General features: G+C 43.1%; 2 pseudogenes; one reads left to right on the top strand and one right to left on the bottom strand.

The window, feature by feature from the left end:
- Nucleotides 1-508: 508 nt before the first annotated feature.
- On the top strand, nucleotides 509-1,297 carry LOC136485479 (22 kDa alpha-zein 8-like; annotated as a pseudogene).
- Nucleotides 1,298-3,536: 2,239 nt separating this feature from the next.
- LOC136489404 (BTB/POZ and MATH domain-containing protein 2-like) lies at nucleotides 3,537-4,877 on the bottom strand (annotated as a pseudogene).
- Nucleotides 4,878-9,931: the final 5,054 nt, after the last annotated feature.

The following is a 9,931-nucleotide window of genomic DNA, read 5'->3' as shown; positions in this document are numbered from 1 at the left end:
TTTGTTCATTCATTACTAAACAACTTCTCACCTAACTATGGTCCAAGCTTTAACCATGAGTACAATACTACAACAAAGTCCGTTGATAAAGGCTTTGATACACAAGAGCAAGTCATAACTATACATACTCATCATGTCTATAAAGTGGAAAATTTATGATGTGGCTGAGATTGTAACATGTGTAAAGGTGAAGTGATCGTGCATGTCATTCCTCATGTATCAAAAAAAATTCAATAGAAAAGACACTTTTTTCTTGTACGTAGTGGAAATTGTATTTCCTACACAGATCATATAATACAATGAAATTGGTAGCTAAATGTCGAAATCGACTAGGTGCCATGTCATCTGTAGCTTATCTATTGTTTGGCAAAAGCCAAAATCTAAAAAGATATACACGAGCTCTCACTTGTATAAATAGGCACCAAATCAGTAGTTAATCCATCGCCCATAACATTGAGAGCAATCATAAACATACCAAGTGAAACGAACTAGCAACGTCCTCGCAACAATGGCTACCAAGATATTAGCCCTCCTTGCACTCCTTGCTCTTTCAGTGAGCGCTACAACTACGGTCATTATTCCACAGTGCTCACTTGCTCCTAATGCTATTATTCCACAGTTTCTTCCACCAGTTACTCCTTTGGGGTTCGAACACCCAGCTGTGCAGGCCTAGAGGCTACAGCAGGTGCTTGCGGCGAGCAACTTACAACAACCAATTGCCCAATTGCAACAACAGTCCTCGGCCCATCTAACCGTACAGACCATCGCAGCGCAGCAGCGACAACAGTTCCTGCTAGCACTCAGTCAACTAGCCATGGCGAACCCTGCCGCCTACTTGCAACAACAGCTGCTTGCATCCAACCCACTTGCTCTGGCTAACACTGCTGCATACCAGCAGCAACAGCTGCAATGTCAGTACTCAGACAACTAGCCGTGGCGAACCCTGCCACCTACCTGCAGCAACAACATCTACTTGTATCCAACCCACGGGCTATGGCCAATGCCGCTACATACCTACAACAACAGCTACTGCAACAAATGCTACCAGCGCTCAGTCAACTAGCCATGGCGAACCCTGCCCTCTACTTGCAACAGCAATAGCAACAGCGGCTTCCATTCAACCAACTGGCTGTGGCGAACACCGCCGCATACTTGCAAAGTTAACCCACTGGCAGTTGCTAAACCATTGGCTGCCGCCTTCCTGCAGCAGCAACAATCATTGCCATGCAACCAGATATCTTTGATGAACCCTGCCTTTTCATGGCAGCAACCCATCGTTGGAGGTGCCATCTTCTAGATTACATATGAGTTGTACTTGGTAACAAAGCTCTCATACTGGCATGGACAACTTCCCCGAAATAATCAATATATTGATTGAGATTTATCTTAGTCTAGTTTTTAACTGTGTTCTTTGTATATACAATTGAAAACATCAAATCAAAATTAAAGACACATGCTTGGTTAATACCTAGACAATAACACATCACTTCATCAATCAAAAGATGTGCCAGCCTGACCTCTTGAATGTTCTCGTTTGGGTGTGTCCGTGTGTGTTTATAAGATTGATGCGACTGTACGCGCTTGCAGTTGAATACTTGCATATATGATATGTTCTTTGGAGAAAGTAAGGGGCACATATGCTTTGACCATGGCCAGTCAAATCAGGTGCACGTATACCAAGCAAAACATAATATAAGTTCACGAGTAATATATGTGGGTCCAAAGTTGTTAATGCAAGTCTTACCTCTTAATTATTGTTTTTAGTAAATATTCGGTGCATATTATTTTAACTAGAATCCAAATTGTGCATGCCACCATAATACTGTAGACATAAAAGGAAATCTTTGTAGCCCATGAACTTAACAACACCAGGGTCACTAAATCAGCTAGATCCTATGGGTAACAATTTCAATGATGGTAGCGACGAAGTACAAAACTTCTTGGCCAAAAAAATTTATGATGAATATGAAGTTTAAATTATCATCCCATGAATAAATTAAACAAAATTTTGTTGAGGGACACCACACTTGCGTGGAATTGACTACTCAACACGCTAGCTCACTTTTTTGCTAGGTAGCATTATCAAAGATGGAATCCTTGCCCATGGACACCACACCCACTAAAATAATATTTTGATTTGGGCTATCTAAATCCAAAAGTAAAGCCCCAAGATTGAAGTACCAACTGGCCACCACCATCCTACAGTTTTGTAGAGAGAACCCACCTAGAGTGCCATTCTGACTCCTAGCTAGTCCAATGGATTGCAATTTCCTTCTATGTGTACCATGTGACAAAGGCCATGCTCTGAAATGTTAAATCTAAAAATTAAGAAGTTCATTACTAACTAGAACCAACGTAGCGTACACTCACATGTCATACAAAAACGGAAGGAATATCTTATCACAACTATATGAGCACCCATGACACAAATTATATAGACTCGTGCAATTCCTTCGTAAATTTTTTGAACGTACTTCCTAGAAAATCTATCAAATTTTTTGAACATCAAGTTTGTTCCGTTTAATTATTTATGACTGATGTCTTGACAGTGCTATTTGGTCGTCAAAGTTTATCTAAACTTTGTCAATGTTATAAAATATTGGGCTTAGACAATAATAAAGTAAATTGTAATCAAGAACACAGGGAGTGTCTGGCAATTGCCATGTTTGGTTATAAGCATTCTAATTTGTACATTCGATCTGTGTGCATGCATATGTACATACTGGGATTTCATTTAGTCTCGATCTTGTAGCATTTGTTCATTCATTGTTGAATAACTTCTCACCTAACTACCATGCAAGCTTTAACCATGAGTACAATGCTACAACAAGGTCCGTCGATAAAGGCTTTGATACACATGAGCAAGTCATAACTTTACATATTCATCATGTTTATAAAGTGGAACATTTATGCTGTGGCTAAGGCTATAACATGTGTAAAGGTGTAGTGATCATGCATTTCATTCCTCATGTATAAAAAAAATTCCAATAGAAAACGACACTTTTTCCTTGTACATAGTGGAAATTGTCTTTGCTACACACTGACCATGTAATCCAATGAAATTGATAGCTAAATGTCAAAATCGACTAGGTGCCATGTCATCTATAGCTTATCAGTTGTTTGGCAAAAGCCAAAATCTAAACAGACATACATGAGCTCGGCCGTAAGATTGATCATCTATCACTATGTTTCATGTAACCAGGTACCGGAAAATTGTATATATAGTCAAGTTTGAATGCTAACATATGCTCTAAGCTTTAAATAATCATTAAATGTACAATTTTACACCACGGTTACAACGTAAAATTTGCCTCGCAATGATTTTGTATCAGGATAAATACTTCCAAAGATTGTCAGTCTATCTTGTTGTATGTCAAACATTTCTATAATTGACCATCTTACAAATTTGCGTAGTCTACACTATAAAAGAGAGAAGGAATTGCAAAATATAACTCATCTTGAATTCTTCTACCTACCTAAGTTTTCCTCCATGTTGAGCCACCCTTTGTCTCAGAAAGATTGCTATTCTAGGGAGGTCATGGAGCAACCATGGCCAGCAGCTCCTCAAGAACGTTTGGACAGCTGGTCGTCAAATGCTCAAAACCATCGGTCGCCATTGCAGCCTTCAAATTGCTACTTGACTTCAGAATTTGGACGCATGCTTTCTTAAGGCCCTGGCAACCATGCTGCTCAGCCAATGCCAACGTAGTTGCCACAGTGCTTGCGTTGATACGGCAGCAAAGGTTGTGCTCGCAGTTTAGCTTCAACCTCTCGAGACCATATCTATCTGCAGCGACGAGTAAATGCTGCGACATGACTACGACAACACCCTCGTCCATCTCAGGCAGCCAGTCCGTGTAGACGAAATGCAGCAAGAGTTTGAACACTCTTGCCTCCATGTCGTGAATCCGTACGCAAGTTTCAGTCGTTTCCTTCATTGGGCCGTAGAGCTCCGCCATGAACACCGGCGACCGGGCAGCGAGTATGTACCTATGCGCGCGGAACGTCTCGCCGGTAACTTCGAAGGAGACGTCCGACCCCTCTCCATGAGGAGCTGCAGAATGTCCAGGCCCACGTCCGGCGGCGGCACGTCGACGAGCCCCGCCATGCCATCATCTCGCTCCGCGGTGCTGATGATCTCCTTGGCGGAGACGACGACGTCGCACCTGACCTTGATGCAGTCGTCCCTAAGGTAGGCCGCCGAGCCCTCTAGCTGGCTCCTCCTGTGGTTGAACATGCGATATCCCATACCGATGACCCGTCGGCCTTCCACGTGTGTAGCTCGCTTTTGTGGAAACCCTGCCACGGCACGGACTCCGCGTCCTGGTCGTCGTGGTCGAGCAGGCTGAACCTGAACCGCGCCGACACGTCAGCGCCGGCGGCGTCTTCCTCGTGCATCAGGTAGATGATGATGTAGCCAGCGGTGTCCGGGTCTTCGCCGTTCGGGAAGTACTTGATGTACCAGCGGTGGCCGCCGACGGTGAACGGGCGGGTCGTGACGCATTTGCCGGTGCCGACGACTGCCTTGACGTTGGAGTATCCGTCGATCGTGAGCACGTGCAACCCGGCCGCGGACTTGGCGACGAGAGCCGACGCGCTCTGCTCCCCGGCCGGTGCAGAAGAGGTCGTCGGCTTCTTGTCGGCCAAGCCGAGAGCGGCGAACAGGCTTCGAAGCATGACGTAGGTGGTGCTGCAACTTTTCTGTTCATCTAATCTAAAACAGAGGAAGAGAGTTCCTCGAGTCACGGACGGCGGCGACCTACCTGCGCGGCGACCGCCTCAGGGTCAGGTGCGACGTCACCGTCTACATGGAGCCCCGCTGCGAGGACGTACCGTGACGTGCCCTCGCGCCTGGTCGCCGTGCCGCCGCCAGACATGGGCGACCACCTCGGCCGCCTCCTCTCCAGGGGTGTCGGGGCCGACCTCACGTTCGAGGTCGCCGGGGAGACGTTCGCCGTGCACAGGTACATACTGGCCGTACGGTCATCGGTCCTTCTGCAGGAGATTGGTTCTGCTGCTGGTCTGATGATGGAGAGAGAAACGGAAGCAACAACAAGCTGCGGCATACAGGTCTGTGGCATGGAAGCAGAAATGTTCAAGGTCTTGCTCCACTACGTACATCTACACCGACTCGCTGCCTGAGATAGACGAGGGTGCGATGACGGACATGGCACGGCATTTGATCGCTGCGGCGGACAGATATAGTCTTGAGTCTTGACAGGCTCAAGCTGATTTGCGAAGACATGCTTTGCCGCTGTGTTGACACAAGTACAGTGGTGGCGACATTGGCACTTGCGGAAGAGTATAAGTGTCATGGGCTTAAGAAGGCATGCGTCCAATTTCTCATGTCTCGTAGTAATCTGAAGGCTGCCATGGCGGCTGGCGGCTTTGATCATTTGAGAAGCAGTTGTCCATCCGTTCTCAAGGAGCTGCTCGCCATGGTAGGCCGCCGCTGACCTGTTATGTTCTGAATCAGTTAAAATTCTGAGACCATGGTTGTTTTTCTTCTTATTAGACGCATGGTAATCTAATTGTAACTGCATGTTGCAAGGTTTCTGTAAAGCTAATTGATCGATATGGATACGTTAGGCCACTTTGGATGAGTGGTTTGGAGCTTAAAAACCCGTGTAAAATGCATGCCTGGAAAATTATGCATGTGTTTCACAGGATCAAAAAAGGTTTTCATAATCAATTTGCTATTTAAATCTAAATTTACATATGTAATGATACAAACACACCTTCTATAATTTAGGTGATTGAAATTTTAATTTCGACACTTCAGTCAAGTATTCAATGTCGCAGGCATATTTTTCATGGTGTACATGAAAGAATATGGGAACGTGGTTACTATCTTGCTGGCTCACAACGGATGCGTGTTATATAGGTTCGGCTAGGCCTCAATGCAACCTTAACAACCAAGCAAATAAAGATACAATGTTTGTTACATCCTTTGTTAGGATAAGCTCTAAACTTTAGGTGTAGATCTAGCGTGTAAAGGGCATCTGTTGGTGTACCTTGGTAGCCCTAGTCTTCGCCCTGGCGCAGTTGCGCCGCAGCATCGTGCACGCCAGTACCATGGCGTTGTAGGCGTCGTGGTAGCGATGCAGTGGCGACGGCGGAGTCGGTGAGGCTTCCCGTCACTGGCAACACTCACTTTAGATCGGATTAGGTTTTTCTGTAGTGGTAATGGTGGCTCCGGTCAACCTCGTAGTCTGAGCCCTGATCCCCACCTCTTTATTTATAGTGCTGTGCGATAGGGACCCACCAACCATATTAGGGTTCGGCACCCCCAATCAAGGCGCAGATCCAAGGGCCCAACAGACCGTTGGGCCTATTGGTGGAGATCAACTAACATTCTCCCCCTTATCTCACTACCATCTTTCAATTTCATATCACTTACTTTTGTTCATTCCATTACAGATTAGCGCATAGAGCAAGTTTCATCGTCACAATCAATTGCTGATAGATTTAACAGCTACAACACACGACTCTGTTCTGAAATAGATACTTAACTTTGGGCCTTCTTTTGTTCAGGAATTTTAGGCTTTCCCTTAAACCCATGCTAGCTACATGTTCTCTGAACATGTTTGGTGGTAAGCCTTTTGTAAGTGGATCCGCGAGCATCTTTTCAGTACTTATGTGCTCAAGACTTATGACATGATCCCGGACTTTATCTTTCACAACATAATACTTTATGTCAATGTGTTTGGTAGCACCACTTGACTTATTGTTGTGAGCATACTATACTGCCGGATTATTATCGCAGTATAACTTAAGTGGTCTATAGATGTCGTCAACCACCTTCAAACTGGGTATGAACTTCTTTAGCCAGTTCACCTGCCCCGTTGCCTCATAACACGCTACAAACTCGGCATACATAGTGGACGATGTAGTGACGGTTTGCTTTGAGCTTTTCCATAAAATAGCCCCCCTGTGAGAGTGAATACATATCCAAACGTGGATTTTCTATCATCTCCCGCAAAATCAGAATCTGAATATCCCACTATATGGAGTGAATCAGATCTTCTATACGTCATCATGAGGCCTTTCGTTCTTTGCAAATAACGTAAGACTTTCTTTACTAATTTCCAGTGTTCTGTTCCAGGATTGCTCTAGAATCTGCCAAGTAACCCGGTAACAAATGCCAAGTTAGGGTGCGTACATACTTGAACATATTGCAAGCTTCCGACAGCTGAAGCATATGAAACCACTTTCATTTGAGCGATCTCATATTGGTTCTTAAGGCATTGAAAATCCCCATATCTGTCGCCCTTGACTATAGGAGCAGGTGAGGGACTATATTTGTGCATACTGAACTTCTTTAAGATTCTTTCTATATATGTCTTTTGTGACAGTCCTAATACCCCTTTACTTCTATCTCGGTGAATCTCGATTCCTAGAACGAATGAAGCTTCACCAAGATCTTTCATATTAAATTTTGAGGATAAAAACTTCTTTGTCTCTAGTAGTAGACTGACATCTCTACTAGCAACTAAGATATCTTTCACATACAGGACAAGGAAGATAAACTTCCTATTCTTAAACTTTCCATAGACACAATTGTCCTCTATATTCTCTTTAAACCCAATATTCCTTATTGTCTAATCAAACTTCAAGTACCACTGTCTTGAAGTTTGTTTTAATCCATAAATGGATTTCTTTAGGCGGCATCCCATTCGTTCTTTTCCCTCCATGACAAAACATTTTGGTTGTGCCATGTAAACATTTTCCTCCAAGTCTCCGTTGAGAAATGCCGTCTTTACATCCATCTGATGTAATTCTAAATCGTAATATGCCACTATTATCATTATGATTCTGAAGGAATCCTTACATGAGACTGGAGAAAAGGTCTCATTGTAATCAATCACATCTCTTTGCGTAAAGCCTTTTGCCACAAGTCGCGCTTTATATCTCTATATTCCTTTGAGAGTCAAGTTTTGTTTTATAGACCCATTTACAACCTACTGTTTTGGCTCCTTTAGGAATTATTTTCAAGTCCCAAACTTTATTGGCATTCATTGATTTCATTTCATCTTCCATGGCCTAAAGCCACTTTGATGAAGGATCACTTCTCATGGCTTCTTCAAATGAGGTGGGATCATCCTCCATTTAAAATTCCTCAGTATTGTATACTTCATAGTCAGCAGAAATAGCTGATTTTCTAACTCTTTGAGACCTTCTAGGGGCCTCCACATTTGGCACATTTTCTGTTTGAGGCTGTTGTTGCCCCCCCTCATGTGTGATAATAGGTTCTATAGGATCCTGAAGAACAGGATCCTCATCGTCATTCATTGTTGCCATAGACGGAATAACAACAGATGTTGGCACCATAGTATCTTGCACTATCGGTGCAGCGACAGCAGGTAGTGAGAAAATTGGCTCATGAATCATTGGAGTGGGCACATACACCAGCTTCTCTTCAAGGTCAATTTCTCGAGCTACCATGCTCCCCCTCATCATTTCATCCTCTAGGAAGACAACATATCTCGTTTCCACAAACTTTATATGTCTGTCTAGACAGTAGAAATGAAAACCTTTTGACTTTTCTAGGTAACCAATGAAATGGCAACTCACTGTTTAGGGATCTAGCTTCCCAATGTCTAGGTTAAATACTTTAGCCTCAGCAGGACTCCCCCCACACACGTAAGTGGTTTAGTGACGTTACTCTTCCTGTCCACAACTCATACGGTGTTTTGGGCACCGACTTACTTGACACTTTATTGAGAATATGAATGGCAGTTTTTAACGCCTCCATCCATAGGCTCATTGGTAAGGTGGAGTAACTTATCATACTACACACCATATCCATCAGGGTACGATTGCGCCTTTTAGCTACTCCATTCTGCTGAGGTTTACCCTGTATAGAATACTGGGCTACTTTGCCATTCTCTTGTAAGAACCTTGTAAAAGGCCCACAGTAGTACTCCACTTACGGTCAGACCTGACTATTTTAATCCTTAAATTGTGTTGGTTTTCAACTTCTGCCTTAAATATCTTAAATTTATCCAATGCTTCTATTCTTTCTTTGATTGGATAAATATAACCATAATGGGAGTAATCATCTGTGAATGTTATGAATGAATCAAAACCATCCACACTCTTTACAGGAAACGGACCACAGATGTCTGTGTGAGTAATCTGTAAAATTCCTGTGCTTCGTTTGACATCTTTCTTAATTTCCTTTACATACTTTCCTTTTATGCATTCTCTGCATTATTCTAAATCTGAGAGCTCTAATGGAGGAAGAATATTATTCTTAACTAGTCTTTCTATTCTCCCTCTCGAAATATGGCCTCATCGACAGTGCCATAATTTCGACGACATATTGTGAGCTCTCTTAACCACCATTTTCAGAGTAACTCTCTATCATTAGCTACTTTTATCAGCTGGGTAGCATATGTCTTTGAAGAGTCAGTGAACTGACTTTTTATTCTATCGATGTACTTGGTGACCATGTCACACTCTAGGATTGAGCCCACCATTGCAGGCTCAATCATGTTCTTTATCACAGCCAAACATTTCTTGTTGGCAGTGACCCACTTCCTATGCTCAAGGTCATAGGACATCTTTTGGGATTCAAAATACCTCTCTTTAGTTGCCCAAGCAGCATCATCCTCGTTTGTCTCCCTCACTGGTGCCACCAGCTATGTGAAACACGGTGAGGTGACTGTCTAGTCCACCTTAGTCAAGATGAAGGCCAGGTCAAACTTTTTTTAACATAAAAAATAACAACAATTGCATACCTTGATTCCAACATTGGTCAAAATCAAAACATACAACTGTTCTTATACATTAATTCTACATCACCGTTGGGCAGAAATAGAATTAATGCATAAATCATTAAAATTACGATATTGTTATTAACAACGTTGGTCAGAAAATAACAATATCATAATCATGTCAAAATCTCTTTTTCTCCAATTAAATATCA

Source organism: Miscanthus floridulus, chromosome 10, assembly GCF_019320115.1.
Source record: "Miscanthus floridulus cultivar M001 chromosome 10, ASM1932011v1, whole genome shotgun sequence".
NCBI lineage: Eukaryota > Viridiplantae > Streptophyta > Magnoliopsida > Poales > Poaceae > Miscanthus > Miscanthus floridulus.
The sequence above is the reverse complement of the archived record's forward strand: the minus strand, read 5'-3'. Positions and strand labels throughout refer to the sequence as shown.